Here is a 17,411-nt window from a genome sequence, read left to right on the forward strand (position 1 = left end):
TTCACTTCTGTTAAGGTAAAAGAACAAATCCTCTGCAAAAGCTTGAAATAAAAGATACTTTTCAGAATTGATGCTGAGAAAGCATGTTTGAACATTAATTTTCTTTAAAAGTGAAAAGACTTGCTTTTTCTTAAACATTCATGGACATGATATGGTTAAAGTACAAAAAACTATTTTGATAAGAGACTTTTTTGTACTCTGATTAGTCTGGAGAAAAACTCTTTGTAAACTCTTGCTAAAACAGACTAACAATTTAAGAAACTTTGAGAACCAACAAAATCTAACTTTGCATTAGTATACTATTTGATACTAAAGCTTTTTAAACTTAGATAGACCCATCAAATTTTATTTAATCATAAAAATTCTCTTTCTGCACACCTTCTGCACTTTCATATTTATTCAGGTTTTGTCCTAAATTTTAATCTTCCTTAATAACTACATATTTTATCTTAACAAAATTATTTTCTGTTTTCTTAAGAATAAAAACGCATTTTATACACTTTACATACATAAGTTACCAAAATCATTTTGGAAACTGTCTTTAAGCAAACTTCTTACAACATACAATTACTATCAACACTAAACAAACTTGTCAAAATAATGTTTCAATTTGGTTGTATGCAAATATAACCTTTTCTTTATTTCAAATACCTAGTAGCATGCAATATTAGAAACAGTTTTTTAGAGGTAAGTTAGCATTGGGAGGCTGGCTGCTAATAACTTTTCCTATTATGAAGTTACTTTTTGTTATTATTATCAATTCAGTTTCTGTTTAGTAATGACTTCTTGGAATTAGCTATTTAAACACTTCAATTCAAACAATGCATCTACAAACTTCTTATAACTATTCATAACCACATAGACTATAATTATTTATCTTAAGACAAATTTTATCTTCATAGAACACATTCTCTCACTGAATGCCACCACAATATACTTTTTACAACTTGCCATACGCACTTAAATTTGTCCTGCATATTTCCATTTTGATTTTATGAAAAATAGCCATTTTATTTTAGGACAAAACACACTTTTTTGAACAAATTTATCAAATTTCAGTTAGCATTCCCACAAAACTTTCATCTTTTTAAATATTCATTTAAGACTTACATCCTTCATTTTATCCTGTGAAGAAAAATAAATTATTTATTTCAATTTAGGTAAAAACTATGTTTTATGAAGTGACTTGTAATTGCATTAATTAAGACATATACTTTTTATCATTGTAGAGATCTTATTAGCATTTATACTTATGTATTAATATAAGCACTTATTTATTGGCTATTTGAGTAGAGCTCCCCAAGGAACTTCTATCCATTAATATAATATTACCATCTGGATGCACCAAAATATACGCTGGCATTGAACAAACAGACAAACACAAAAACAATTATAACACACCAACATAAACATAAAGTTTATAATTTGACCGATAATTCTAGGTCTAGAATTTCTATAATTCAAAATCTTATTGGGAACTGCAGACAAAATGTCTGTACCGTTTGAAGCAATGTAGTAATTTGTTTTTCTTTCACTTTACAATTAGCTGCTTTCAATAGTTTTTGTAAAGTGTGGAGGTAGATCTCCCGTTGCTTTGATAATGTATTTCCCATGTTATACCAGCGTCTGCAGTCAACTTACCTCTCTCAGGGCAGTTGATGTCCTGTTTCTGCAGGATGCATGGTCCAGACTAATCTCTCTAAGCGGATGTGTTTCTATGAATGAACCCAGTGAGCATCTTACCTCAACGGAGGATGTGATCGCTGGCAGTGATGAAAGTCCAGAGTGCAGAGTGTAGTTACACTGGGCTGTTCCTGGGGGCCATTCTGAAAAATCCCCCCCTGTAAGAGGGAAAATCAGCTCCCCTACATTTGGGCGCCAATTGCCGCGGGAAAGAAAGACTCACACACCAAAATTCATATGAACGGAGGACCCCATCTGCTTTATTTCTCTTGCTTATATGTCATGTATTTTTGGATTCGGCCAAGGGCTGTAGCTAAAGTGAAATTTCTCAAGGATATTTCGTCTTGGAACAATAAACCTTGTCCCTAAACTCACATGCTATCTAGCGGCAGAAATGCAAGAAGAAGCCATTTCCAAATTCAAGCAAAAAGAGATAACTTGTGCAGAGATAGCAAGGACAGAGCTATTTTTGCTCTGAAGCAAGAACGGATGAGCTTTAATAAATCATTTCATCATGCCTGTGCTGAGGTGGTGGAACTAATCCCCACAAGTCCTACTGCTAAAACTTCTCTTTAAAGACTTGGCTTAAACTTATTTCAGCTCCTGGTCTGATTTCTAAGCTGCTCGCTCCCTCGACTTCCCCCTGAACCAGACAGGGGGTTGACGTCATCAACGCAGCGACGGAAGATAGCCCCTGAAAAAAACTTCAGAGATGTCATTTAGTGACTGTAACGGAAGATTTCAGAGCTCTGGAGGACGGTAGAAGCTGGAAAAGGACTCCACAGACACTGAATTGAAGAAAGAGAAAAATATCAGGTGGGAAAATTCCATCCATGACCTGCCGGTCCTCTTCCCTTCCTTCTCAATGTGTCTCATGTAATGCTTGGGAGTTCTCCAGAGGCGGGCAGCAGCATGAGTTCCCTCTCACTGAAGAAAAAGATTTTAGAAGAACTCACAGCAGTGAGTTAGAACCCCATGCATATCCAGGCACATAGACCCGAGTCCATCCACAGAGATCCAGGAGGGAAAGCATTCCTCTGAGGAGTACTGAAAACAAAACGGCCTCTGGGTGAACGCGGGGGAGTGAAAACATGCTGGTAGCTAAGTGGTGCAATCATGCAATCTAGTTACTGCTGGTGGGATTCTAAATGCAGAATTGACTTTTCTGGAGGGACCACCTTACTGGAATAACTCCATCTGACTCCCAGAGTCAGTGTTTTCCTAGCAGGCAAGAAACCTGAGGCAGAAAAGCCTCTTGGAGAAAATAGTGGGGAGGGTTAAACTGAACTGCTGTGTGATGGACGGTGTCAAAAATAAAATGTGTAAGGAAAATGGGGTACTGAGTGAGGAAGAGAATTTAAACAAATCACAGGAACTGGGAACAGAATTCTGCACAAAAATAGACTGAACTGATCAAGTTTCCTGCTGAAGGCAGAGAGGAAAGAAGCTGTCAAGACAGGTTGTGCTCATGTTTCAGGTTCTGGGAAAATGAGACCTTACAAGAGATAGGATCTTAGTTAAGCTTCAGTTTGCAGATAGAGGGCTTAGTATGAGGGAAAACAACTAGGGCATAAATTAATTTACTTAACAGGTTCCCCCAGTTTGATCTGGCTCTCTGCTATTGACAAAAATTTAAGGTGTTGAACCCATTTTCAGTTACTGCCTAAGGTCTTGGAGTAGTACATACATGTTGTATTCATGTTAGGCACATAGTAATGATGTCCATTTTTCTTTGATCATCATTTTTATGTCACTCCAGATGTGAAGAAATCATTTGCTGTTTCACAAGTGGCTGGTGACATGCATTCAAAACTCTTCAGGGAGATTAAAATGAGTACTATGAAAGAAAAAAATGCCCTAATGTCCACTTCATATTATGCTCCTAAGCCAAGGGCCCATGATTTGAACCACCCGAAAGCAAAGTAATCAAATCATGGCCCTGAGGAAGGTCTTACCTGTTTAACCATGTGGCATGTTTTGATTTTTCATGGTATTATGTTATGTGTGGAACAACTTCCCCAGAAGCATTTACTCAAATAGAGCAAGTGGTGTTGGCAATGGCAAAAATGCTTCCTTGTTCAGCTAAGTAATCAAATTTTGCAGTGCTATTGTTGAAAACAAGCAGAAAATCTAATGACTTGCTCTGCTGCCTATAGCTCTAGTAGTAGATTTAGTAATTTCTCCTATTGTGATTGATAAATATCTAATCCTATTTTCATTGTGTTAACCATAAGGCAAGGTAGCAAAAATCTGCCAAAAGAGGCAAAATCATTAGAATCATTAGCTCCCTGTGTTTATCCTGTTTTGCTTGAGAATGTAGATTGAGGGCAGTAGTCCAGTGAGAAGTTTCAGATTGATTTTAAAGTCCTAAGGGGCTGTGAGGGGACCAAGTGCACATTGCCCAGGTACTTACCAGATATTAAGGCAATGTACTGCCCAGGCAAATATCCTATAAAATTTCCACAATAAAAATTTTGCCTGGCAGAACAAAGTCAGTACAACCAAAGTAATCTTGTTTATCATTCCATTACTAGGAACACTGTCACTTGTCCTTTGTATTCAAGGTTCTATGGTATTCAGAGTATAAATAAGGAGCTGACCAAAATTTACTTGTGTTGTGAATCTTTTGTAGACCCAATACCTTAACCCTGAATGTGGACATGCATTGTTAAGCTAACTTGTAGTTCAAGGAGGCATATGGACTATTTTAGTAAGGTTTCCATGCTCTTCTATGAGAGCTTTAATCATCTAGACCAGTTGTGTCTCTAGTGTGATTGATACTGAACCAAAAGCAGGCTCTTTCTTCCCAAATTCACTTAATTATTTTTTTAACCAAAGAGTAATGTTTATTTCTTCTTTAAAATTATTGTTATTGTGTTTTTATTTTAAAGATGAATAAATTACACAAAATGTTATAATAAAAGTGTAAGAGGTTTCCAATATATGTAACTCCTCACAACCCACACTCCTCCCATTTTGACAACTTCTTTCATTAGTGTGGTACATTTGTCACATTTGATGAATACATTTTGGAGCACTGCTACACAGCCCTCAGGAGCATCACTACTTGGGGTTCTATCTACTTTGGCTGTCTCTGAGATCCTGTTAAGATGTGTATAAGTGCAACCCCACTGATGACCTCCTGACTCATTTTGAATTCTCTTAGCCATATAAACTAATTTGTCTTTACCATTTCCCCCTTTTAATCAAGGGCTTTTTCTAGTTGCATCACCAGCTGATGCTCAGCAGTTATCCCTTGGCAACAGGAAGGTTCACCCCCAGGGGTTAGGTACCATGCTGCAGGGAGGGAATGTAATTACATGCTGAGTTTGGCTTAGAGAGTGCCCACATTTGAGCAACATGGAGGTTCTCTGCAGGTAATTCTTAGGCACCCTGCAGCTTTAGGCTGAGTTGAAACTTCAAGCAAAAGGCTCATAACCATAGTCATCAGTATCAAAGCCCCATTATTGGACCATCCTTCTCTGGTCTTTCCCCTTATACTTGGGGAATTGTTGCTAATCCATTGGGGTGTGCAACAGTTTCCCAGAATGGAAACTCAGCACTCCCTCAGTTGCCATGTGATACTCTACCTTCTGTGTCAATACCCAATGAACATCTGAATGTATCTATATAATCTACATGCATGACCTGGAGAACTCCTTCCCTCCCATGCCAACCCATCAATGACACCCCACATCACTGCTCCTCCCCTGCCATAGTTGAACCACTCTGTGTTCCAAAACTTCAAAGATGAAGTCTAATATATTGCCAAATTCAATTAATAAGAAAATGAAATAGCAATGATAGGTTAAAAGATTAGAAATAAAAAAAAAGATTAGAAATAGTATACATAATAAATTAGAAAAACTAAAATAAAGTAAAAAATAAATTGGGGGTATTAAAAAATGAAAAATATCATAAATTTTTTTTTGACATTTTGCAATTCATCACTCTGATATGTATTGTCCTTTATGTACAGTGGCAAGGCAATCTCCTCCATTACTTCCTCAGTGTCTATAACCTCTTTTTTTTATGTCATCCAAAAATTTTAGGTCACAGTATAGTCACATAGAGAGACATAGAGAATATAGGAAACTCCCATATACCCAGCATCAAACCCTTTGCCCCTTCCTCATACACTACTAACACATGGGATAGCATGGATGTTTATTTCTTAATAATACTTTTTGGGCAAATCTCACATAAAATATCCTAATATAAAAAAAATCATTAAAAAAGAAAATAAAATCAAGGAAAACAGATCCAAAATGTTAAGGTTTTATTTACAAAGATTCATTTGTTACACAGAAAGTAAAAATGCTATTAGAACCTTAGTGTACCTGGTAGCCATGGATAGTTTGCACTCACCAGTCAGCCATGCTACAGCAATTCTTGGATGAAAATCTAACAATGCTTTCAATTTTGTTTGGGTGAGGTCCCCATGCTTTGTGGAAGATTTCCCAGAAGGACTAAAAGGAAGAAGGTGGAATGCCACAGAAACTATTCTTTGACTCTTTAAAGACCAATTCCTGAGACACTGGTGTTCTAAGACAGAAGAATTTCTTTGCTAGTCTAGCAAAGATGTCATTGGCACAAGGGCCCAAAAATCTTCCTCCCATATTTTAAAAGAGTTTAGGGTTTTTATGGGTTCAAACAGGGGAGGGTGGAGTGGTGACTATTACCATATAAATATGCACAGGGCTAGTGTAGTTTTCAAGTAACCATAAACAAATGTAAGGTCAGACTAGAATAACCATCCAAATAGTAAGTTTACACAAGGGTGAGACTAGCTTAGAAATAACTGTAAACAAATGTAAGGTCAGACTAGAATAACCATCACAACCGTAAGTATATACAAAGGAGAACCAAGTTTCAAATAACCATAAATAAGGGTGAGGCTGAGCTAGCCAAATTCAGTAATTCCAGGTAATAATTTTTGGTTATTCTATAGTATTCTAAAAAAAAAGGAAAAAAATGCATTTATATAACAATTCATAACCATAAACTTTTGTTATTATAATTCTTAATTCTAAATTACAAGGTTATAGTTCCAAGAAAGCTTAAAGCAGAATAAAGAAGACCTTGGGTCTAGTATTCGTATCTGATGTAAAACAAATATGCAGTTTGATCCAAAGGGACATGTGATGGCCAGGCTAATGCCCTAATAGTTTATTTGCGACAAGAAAGTAATTTGTATGGGTAGAATAAAGAGGTCCCCTGCAATGTGCATAGATCAGGGTTTGTGGTGACAAATCCAAAAGGCTGTGATGTTACTTTTCTTTGAAACGTCCTTGAAGAAGCATAAAATGGCACTGTCTTTCCAGGCCAGTGCATGGATGAAGTATAGGAAAACATATGCATTGTAAGTGTTATTTAAAGTTTTTTTGAGATCTCATTTATGTGATCACTTGACCTGCCACCTTGGGAATAAGTAGTCTAACACATTACATTGTCTACTTCAGTTCCTGTCTAGTTTAATTTTAAAGTTTCCAGAGTTAGAACAATTCCAGGAGTCTGATGGAACTTTTTTTAGTTGAGTGATGTGGTCCCATTGGTCAACACCCTGACATTAAGATGCATTGTCAGAAATTAGGAGTACTTGGCTGGGTTCATTTTAATGAGGTTCTGGGCTGCCTTTTGTCTGTGTCATTTCTAGCAGACCCATTATCCTGGTGTCAGATTATGATTAATGGAGTGTCTGTCATGTGGGACAGGAAAGGTGTCCTTTACCCATTGAAGATAATCTTTGGCATAATGCCTTTAGGATTAACAACTTGTGTTATATCTCAGTGTGACAATAAGTTATCAGTTTTCACTTTTATACACAGGGATAGGTCTGGTAGTAACGATCTCATATGGGAAGGGTTTGTGTTCACCAGTGAGAATGGTATGATTAAATATGATAGCCAAAGGTAAAATTTTGGCCCCAGAAAGGCCATGTTGTTCAGTTAATTCACAGACAGTTTTAATTTAAGTTTATACTAACAGATCTTTTAGTAGTGGTTGTTTTCACATGAAAGTATGCAAGAACCTTTTAAGAAATATTCAGGCCCAGTTATTTTTCTTTGTGTATCTATCTTAATGATGGTGATCATATTGGGAATAAAATGGCAGAAATGAGATAATTGTCCACAAATTTCAACTGGTATTCCAAAAAATTTAGGAACCTTCTGTTCCCATTGCATGCTGAAGTCATGAATTGAAGCAAAAGCATATTGTTATCATTACAGATGCCAGAATTTCCTTCACATAGAAGGCAGGTTTGGGTAAGAGCATAGAGTTCATCCTCTTTGGCAGAAGAAAATTGTGGAAGTCTACATTATTCAGTCAGTAAGTGGTAACCACATACCAGCTTGGAATGTATCATGAAATTTCTAGCATAAGAAGCATTAACAACAAAATGACACCTGGATTGATCATAATAGCTTTAATAGGGTTGTTAATTTTGAAGTTACCAGTTTACAGTTAGGGGTACAACCTCATCAGATAAATGTAGAAGAGTAGCAGGGTTAAGAGCATTGCAACATTTTAGGTGATGGTTAAGAGGTAAAGTAAAAGGATCTCAAAAGTTACTATTAGAGAGGGAAAATGTTAGGTATACTCAAAGTTTAGTTTGCTGAGGCTTTATCTAATTTGGCAGCTTCTGCTATAGCTTTAACACAATTTGGGTAAGCACAGACAACTGAATCAAGGTTCAGGCTCTAAAAAGCAATAGATTTGCGTTTCCTCTGTGTTTTTGAGTTAATATTCCTAAGACTTGGTTATATAACAATTAACTCCAATTTTTACCTGTTAAACAAGGAGAACAGATCCTGATATAACTATGCAAATATTTGTACTACCATAATACAATTATTATTATGTATTACATAAAGTTGTAAAAATAAGAATATTCCATACGAGTTTTCAAAATCTGGTGGGGTCTCCATAAGGATAGAATAAAATATGCATGTTTTATTTGAATTATAGTAGTTTAATCCCTTGTATCTAGAAAATAGAACAATAAAATATTAGTAATAATCCAAACAAAACTGTAATCATTCTTTATCAGTTCATTTAGCCTTAGGCAGTTAATCCTTTTTTCATTTGATCTGTTATCAATCTCATGAACCTATCAACTTCTTCACTAGAATTCTGAAGATCTTGCCTCAGTACAGATCTTGCTCTCATAGTTATTTAAAAATGTTATTAGAATTTGGTGTTCCAGAATTTGGTGTCTGTACATCTCTGAGACAATCTTTTTTGTTCATAGGACACTGGCCTGTAGCTGATTTTGTTTTCATGGCTGCATCTGAGTAAAAATTATTTGTAGATGATAAAATATCCTGAAATGTTCATAGCTAATTTATTGCTGTTGTGCAAAAGTGAACAATCAGATGAGAGTTCATGAAATACTATTTTAAGAACAACTGAACATATGAAAAATAATACTATTGTCCAGTATCAGATACATCAGTATTTGGACAACTTCTTGACATCGAGGTTATTGACAAGCCTTTAAGAACTTCATATAATTTCTAAAATGATAACATTAACAATTTATCTTATAAATTTAACCAACAGAAGTTACAAAATCCTTTTTAATTTGATAACACTTCCTATGCAACTACCATTTCAAATAAAACTAGTTTTATCACTTCTCTTTCTTCTTTGTAAAAGAAAAAATCCTTTTGTCATTTTCTAGTGGGCCTCTGGAAAATCCCAAGAGTTTGAGATCAAGAAGGTATCACTTATGGTTCAATTTTTGTAAGGAACATGTCAAAAGTTGTCAGATTTTAACATTTTATTAAACAGGATCATGTTAAATTGTGAAACTATTTATTTCCCGACTTAATAATAGTGACAAAAAATATTTTAAAAGTGAAGAGAAGATAAAGCATGATCGTAAAAAATAATTTCAAAAGTAAGGAGACTTGTTCTCTTAAACAATAAAGGATAAGATCAATATAAGGCACAGGAGATTTTTTTGATAAAATATAAAATCTTTGCTTTCAAAGCAAGTTACTCATATTTTAGAAAAGCCTTTTTTAAATGATTAAGAGCATACCAATTATCCAAAAATACTTTATCATTTTAACAGAAAGAAAACTGAATAGTTTTGCATGAGATAATGTCTGATAAGAAAACTCTTAAAAATCTTATAAACCTGTCAAATCTTAAACATCCTTGACCATGACAAATAAAATCTCTTTTTGGTAAACTCTCTACAATGTTCTATATTCAGGATTGTCTTACATATCATCATTTCTCATTTTGTAAGAATATGCCATTTTACCTTAAGACAAAACTATTTTCCTTTGTTTTAACAAAACCATCCTACATACCTTACATGTTTAAGTTATAGGAAGTCTTGCAAACTATCTTTAACACAATATCCTTCTGAGCACAATTTACACTTTTGGTCATTTTAAGGATCTAGTTGATACAATGCTTTAATATTTGATTTGAAAACTATAAATTTAGGAAGAACAAACCCAAGTAGAATAAAATTATGCTTAATTGTACTTAGTACTGATAATTCCAAAGACAGAATTATTTTTATCTAACTAACAATATTAAATCAATCCTCTTTGCCTAGGTTTTACCTTAATTGTGGGAACTTTAATTTTCTTCAAAAATTTGGATTCATTTCTATGAATACTCTGTTTTCACTGAAAATATTAGTTTGTTTTCCTTAATTTCTGGAACAATAGGAGAATTAATTTATATGTATAAGTGCTTATTTTATCTTTCTGCCAACTTGAACAGAGATTCTTTGAAGGAATTTGAGAAGTTAATTTGGTAATACCATTCAGAGGTAGGAAAATATCATACATCAACCATAAGACAGACACAAATAGAGGACTTATAGGTTGAATTAAAAATAAGTGAGCTATTTATCAAACACAAAATTACAGATATAAAGAAATATAGAAATCCCATTAGCTTACAAATTCTCATTTGCATTTCGCAATGAATCCTTTAATGAAACTATTGTCAAGTGGTATGATATCTTAGTAAACTGTGAATACTAATTAAAGTGGACATTTCATTCAGCTTTTCAATTTTAGAACTCCTCTTCTGGAGTGGTGAGTAATTTTATATACTTGGATGATCCCCAAAACAGGCCCGGAAATTCCAGGTTGTGTTTCATGAGATTTTGCCTATTTGTTAGATTGGCACAGCTTCTAGCCCCCAAAACTTTGAATATGTAATATGCCAGAGTGTAGGGAGTCAAAGTTTTTAGATAAAAATGAGGCTCCACCTTTACCATTTTACTTCTTATCTTGTGCACAGGACAAAGAAACCAATTTTGGCAGATATGAAACTGGTACCAAAAGGTTAGGAACTCAGTCCAAGCTCAAAATTTGGACTTTCTCATCAGTAAGATTGACCCACTTATCTTTGGACTGAGAGCTAGCAAAATCAGAGAGCTTAAATGCAAAAATAGTGGAACTCAGATCTAAGAGGGACTTATCATTGAACCTTGGAAATGGTGGAGAGAAAGGAAAACACAAAGGGTTCAGCAAGCACTTTGGTCTGTCTGTCTTCTTGCCTTCAGAGTCATTAGCAGTCACCATTGGATCCTGTCCTCATATCCAAAATTGACAAAAGGAAAATCACCAAAAATCCAAAGGAAATGAACTTTTTGTGTCTCACAGCTTTTAAAGTTCTTCCTGAATCAGATACAAACCATAAAATGGAAGGGGTTCTGAAGAGTGAGAGCAAGAAGGATTCTATAGACAGAAAAAGTTAGTTTTAAAACAAGCAATCTTACTGTTTGGCACAGGATAGTTTTCCTATCTTGGCTTAACCTTGACTATGAGGAACTAAGCTACAGAAGAAGAAGGGAGCTGCTGTATTATAATTGGTTGTTTCCAAGATTGAGGTTCTGGGAAAGAAGCCCTTACAGAGAAAGGAACTTAGTTAAGCTTTGGTTTGCTGACATGGGGCTTAGCATGGTTGACTTCCATCTCAGTGCAATGTATTCTATTTAACATCATTTAGGCCTATATCTCTTCTTGTTTTGACAATGAAAATCCTTACTACTTTCTCAAAAGTAGAATAATTTCCACAATTATTCAACAAAATATATGTTAAGGAACTACACACCAAAAGAAAAAAAATAAACTATCTTTAAAGAACCAATGGACCCATGATATAAATGTTTCACTTAATAGGATGGTTGCAAACCTCAAAACTTGGAAAGAGATGAACAATATTCCCTATTCAAAAAAAAAAAAAATCCAGAAAATAATGGTAAACATGGAAAATACAATCTGTGAATTGAAAATTAAGGGTGAAAATTCTTCTAAATAACCTTGGCATAAATAATAAATATACATTAGGAAAAATAATAATAATTGTTGAATATTTTATATATAACCAGAGTAAAAAACCATTATTTCTGAGATAATTATTGTTCTTGTATTGGGTCAAATATTTATATAAATTAAAATATATAAATGATATATATACCTACCTTAAAAAGTTAAAAGAAGTAAAAGTAACCATTACTGGAGTGTACATATGGAATTAATGGAGAAGCAAAAAATAAATCATTTATAACTGGAAAAAATAGAAGAAATATCTAGTTCCAGATCCATGTGCCTATTAGTTATTTCTGCAATGAAGATAGTGTTCTATATCTACACACTCCATTAACAGCAGCTGATAGCCACATACAGTTATTGGGCATGAAATTTGGCTAGTGCTATTAAAGCACGGAATTTTTAGTGTTATTTAAATTTAACTAATTACATTTAATATTCATATATGGCTATTGCTTACATTATTGAAATGTGAAGACCTAGAATCTTGGAAAATGTAATTAAAACTAATGAAATATGGGAAGTGGATGTGGCTTAATTGATAGCATCCACCTACCATATGGGAGGGTACAGGATTCAGTACCCAGGGTTTACTGACCCATGTGATGAGCTGGCCCACACACAGAGCTGCCGCATGCAAGGAGTGACAGACCACACAATGGTGCCCCTGCCTGGTGGGGGGGGGGGCGGGGGAATGTGCAAGGAGTGCACCCTGCAAGGAGAACCACCCCATGTGAAAAAAATAAAAGTGCAGCTCGCCCAGAAGTGGTGCCACACACACCGAGAGCTGATGCTGCAAGATGATGAAACAAAAAAGAGACGCAGTTTCCCGGTGCCACTGGGGTGCAAGCGGACACAGAATAATACACAGTGAGTGGACACAGAGAGCAGATAAGCAGGGTGGGAAGGGGAAAGAAAGAAATAAAATAAATCTTTGAAAAAATAATGAAATAGATTTGAAACAAAAATGAATATAGGACAAAAGTAGTCAAAAATTGGCAAGGAGAATGGTGAGGCAAAAGTTGATACAATAAAATGGAAGACAGTTTTTTTATATAAAAAATTCTGAATATAGTCAGGACTTATAAAATTTTAAGTAAATGAGGCCTGCTCACATTTACGCTTTGGAGAATTCACCAGAACATCAAAATTGGAAGGCATGGTGAAGTCAGCTAAGTTCTGAATCAGGTTCCAAAATAAAGCAGGACTTTTATAATTTGTTGATGTTCAATTGTTCAAAGCATCATCTTACAATCTTTCAATTTCTATACTCAGGAGTTATGTTCAATTTCATTTCTGACTTTAGTTATTCATGCTTTCTCTTTTCTTTTCCTGGACAATGGAGCCTAAGGTTTGGCAATTTTATTGTCAAAGAACCAACTTCTGGTTTTGTTGATTTTTCTGTATTATTTCCTCTTTTCCCTATTCCATGCATGTCCATTTTAATCCATATTGTTACCTTCCTTTTCATAACATTGGACTTAGATTGCTTTTCTTTTCAAAGTTCCTCAAGATAACAGATTAGGTTTTTGGTTACTGATTTAAGGTTTTTCTCTTTGTTAAAGTAACTTTATACATATAAATTATCCTCTGAACACTCCTTTAATTTCATCCCATAAGTTTTAGTATATTGTCATGGTTTTAGTTCATCTCAAAGTATTTTTTAATGTCCTTATGATTATTTTCGAATCATTGGTTGCTTAAAAATGTTAATTTTTATGTATTTGTGAGTTTTCCAGGTTTTTTTCAGGAACTGAATTTTGCTTTTATTCCATTATTGTTCAAGAATATATTCAATTTTTAAGTGTTTTTTAGGTATTTTTATGAACAGATATATGGTCTACCCTGTAGAATATCCCAGGTACATGTGAGAAGAATGTTCTGGTACTGTTGTTATTTTTTGTTGTTGTTGTTGTTGTTGTTTTTAAGATTTACTTATTTATTTAATTCTCCCTCCTCCCCTGGATGTCTGTTCTCTGTGCCTATTTGCTGTGTCTTGTTTCTTTGTCCGCTTCTGTTGTCGTCAACAGCACGGGAAGTGTATACGGCGCCATTCCTGGGCAGACTGCGCTCTCTTTTGCGCTGGGCGCTCTCCTTACGGGGCGCACTCCTTGCCCGTGGGGCTCCCCTACGCAGGGGACACCCCTGCGTGGCAGGGCACTCCTGCGTGGCAGGGCACTCCTTGCGTGCATCAGCACTGCGCATGGGCCAGCTCCACATGGGTCAGGGAGGCCCGGGGTTTGAACCACGGACCTCCCATGTGGTAGGCAGACGCTCTAACCACTGGGCCAAGTCCGTTACTGTTGTTTGACATGACTTGTATATATCTTCCAGAGTCAAAGAGGTTTATAGTGTTGTTCATTTCCATTGCTCTAGGGTTTATGAGCTAACATAGTAGTTTCTTTCCTCTAAAAGTTCATTAATGACTTGTTATGAAGTCCTTTACTGCTGGTACAGTTTATAGCAACATCCAGAATGGCTTTCTTTCCAACTCTGAACTATATATAACAATTTTGAAAACTTTCTTGAATAGTCATTTCTAATACTAGTGCCAATCTAAAGCTTAACAGAACCTCTGTGTTCTACCAAAGTCTGTACCACTATAAAAATACACTTCTTGACTACATCTTCCAGTAGGCAATGAACACCAAGTGGTCAGGAGTCTAGCCTATCTGTTTTATTTTCACCATCAAAGTTTGGTATATGAAGGAGCTCAGAAATATTAATAACAGAATGATAGACACTGATTTGGGTATTTGTTATTTGTTAAAGCCCAAGTATTGGGATTAATATTGATGGAAACCACTTGTGAGGGAAGTATTTTAAGAGCTGTGAAGAAGTTAGTAAACAACCAAGGAATGTTGAGCACTAATGTGGATGTATATGGGGACTACCCATATACATAAACTATGTCAGTTTCAAGGATGATTGAATAAAAGCCATCAATGTTCATTGACCCAAACCCTTTCAAGGAAACCTGAATTGAGATTGGTTATGGTCAGGTAATAAAAGAATATGTAATCCAAACTGTATAAATTTATAAATACTTAGACTCCTTGTTTTCAGGATAAAAATCATTTAATACAGAATTTTATCAATAGCAATGACAATAAATTTTCATTGGGAAGTCATTTATTTGTAGGCAAGTTTAAAAAGTATATTTTTGTCCCAAGCTTTTAGGGCCCTATTAGATTAATTCAAAGGATTCTCTTTACCATTTTACTAAAACAATTTTTGTGTTTCGTATCAAATTTATGATAAATATTTCCTGGATTATTTAGTTTAAATTATGGCATCTATTTTTGGTTATTTTTATAATATCAAATTTTCTAATATTGAAGATGGAAATATAGCCATAAAATCTGTCATTTTCTCAATTCTTCCTGTGAGGGTTTGATGTTGGTAGAATTATTCCTTCCAGGAATCAATGACATGGAGATGTATGATACTATTTAGAAAATTTGGAAAATTTTGAACAATGCCTCTTCCCTTTCTAAGGGTGGGCTTCTTGTCTATGATTAGTGTATTATAAATCAGTACTCTATTGTTTCTATACAATTCTCTTCAACTTGCATGCACAATTTTCTAAATTGGTAAAATATCTTAGGACTCACACTTCACAGTTCCCATAGAGAAGACATGAGTAGGAAGACTCTGGGCACATAAAAAGTTTCAGGGCCTAAAAAAAAAATAAAAACAATAATAGTTATAAAATATCAAATGAAATATGATCATTATATATAACCACAAGGAAAATACATGAAAAGTATATCCAGATAGAAATGGCCAAATGGTAAAATACAGAAAATCAAATAAATATGGAAGTAGGTATTAATGGAAGAATCAAGGGTCACAAAAATATCTATCACCCACAAATACTAACAAAGTGGCAGAAGATAGTCCAACATTATCAGTAGTGACTTTTAATTCCATTGGTCTTTGATGGGATTTTATGGATTCCGCTTTTCTACTATCCTCCCAGACATGCTGGTGCTGCAGATTCACCTACCACTCACTTATTTGGGGTAACAGGGGATTTGTTCCTTAGAGAATATGTTCTGAACTTTGATACCAATAAGAATCATACCTGGAGTTTTCAAACTCTCAACACCCAGGCCACACATGGGAACAATTTAATCCTCATCTCTGATGCAAAGACCCTAGCATTAGAATTTATTAAAGTTTCCAAGAGATTTCAATATGCTGATGCTTTTAAGATCTGTACCCTTTGAGTGCATGATACAATATGGGAAATGCTACATTAAATAAGAACAATTGCATATTTTTAATAAAAGGAAAATTATTTTCATATGTATATTATTATAGGTTTATATATACTAGAGTGTATTTCTAGTGATATTTGTACCCATATTCAGAATTTAAAATCTACTAAATTAGAAAAAAAAATCCACTAAATTAGGAAATTAATAAAAGTGAAATCCTTCAATTCCATTCAAATATAAATTCTAATTCTTAGTAAGAAAACCATAAAATTGCATAGCACTCTATGGTAGATACTTAAATTTTTACTTTTGACCTACAAAAACATAAACAGGATTCTCATTTTATCTTAGAGTTAGTAAGAATGAAATGTTCTTGAGACTACTATATGGCCTCTACCCTAACATTCCCCTCTTCCATGCTCCATAACACTAACCAGTTTCATTTTTGTCACAAAAGTAATGTCAATCAGAAGTACTCATATTTCTTCATCTTCACTTTATTTATTTACTTATTTATTTAATTTAGGAGGTTCTGAGTATTGAACGCAGGACCTGATACATGGTAAGCAAATATATAATCATTGAGCTACGTTTGCTACCCTTCATTTTATTTTTTTCACGGTAGGTACAGAATTATTTTTATTTCTTGTTTAGTGGCTCTGGGTAAAACTTTCCATATAATTTTGAATAACAATGACAAAAACAAGTATCCTTGTGTCTTTCCTTATCTTAGGGGGAAAGCTTTATGGCTGTCCCCATTAGTGTATGTTTTTCATAAATGTCCTTCATTAGGTTGAGGAAATTTTCTTCTATTCCTATTGTTCTGAGTGGTTTTTTTAATATATTTTTTATATTTATAAAAGAAACATAGATTACATTAATATTACATAAAGAATATAAGGGATTCCCATATGCCCCACTACCTATCCCTCCCACATTTTCCCACATTAACAAAATCCTTCATTAGTGTGGTACATTTGTTACAATTGATGAACACATTTTGGAACACTGCCATTAAGTGTGGATTATAGTTTACATTGTATTTTACACTCTCACCTGCACAATTTTGTAAGACATGGCAGGGTATATATTGTCCTTTATGTGTCATTGCAATGTCCTTCAGGACAATTCCTAAGTCCTGAAAAGTCCCCATAACATACCTGCTTTTCCCTCTCCCTCACTTCAGAACGTACAG

At 34.6% G+C, this 17,411-nt stretch overlaps 1 protein-coding gene across 6 annotated transcripts in view; it reads left to right on the forward strand.

Annotated features, from left to right (window-relative positions):
• The first annotated feature begins 2,340 nt into the window (after nt 1–2,340).
• The window catches only part of LOC101437195 (zinc finger protein 596-like), a 76,557-nt gene continuing 61,486 nt past the window's right edge, over nt 2,341–17,411 (forward strand). For 4 of the 6 annotated variants that reach the window (XM_071215933.1, XM_071215932.1, XM_058299329.2 and 1 more), the window contains exon 1: nt 2,349–2,499. The gene's annotated coding sequence lies outside the window, so the exon portion shown is untranslated. Of the gene's footprint in view, nt 2,500–17,411 lie in introns of all 6 variants that reach the window. The other 2 variants (XM_071215930.1, XM_071215931.1) reach the window with 2 other exon arrangements.

This window comes from Dasypus novemcinctus, chromosome 6, assembly GCF_030445035.2.
Source record: "Dasypus novemcinctus isolate mDasNov1 chromosome 6, mDasNov1.1.hap2, whole genome shotgun sequence".
Lineage (NCBI taxonomy): Eukaryota > Metazoa > Chordata > Mammalia > Cingulata > Dasypodidae > Dasypus > Dasypus novemcinctus.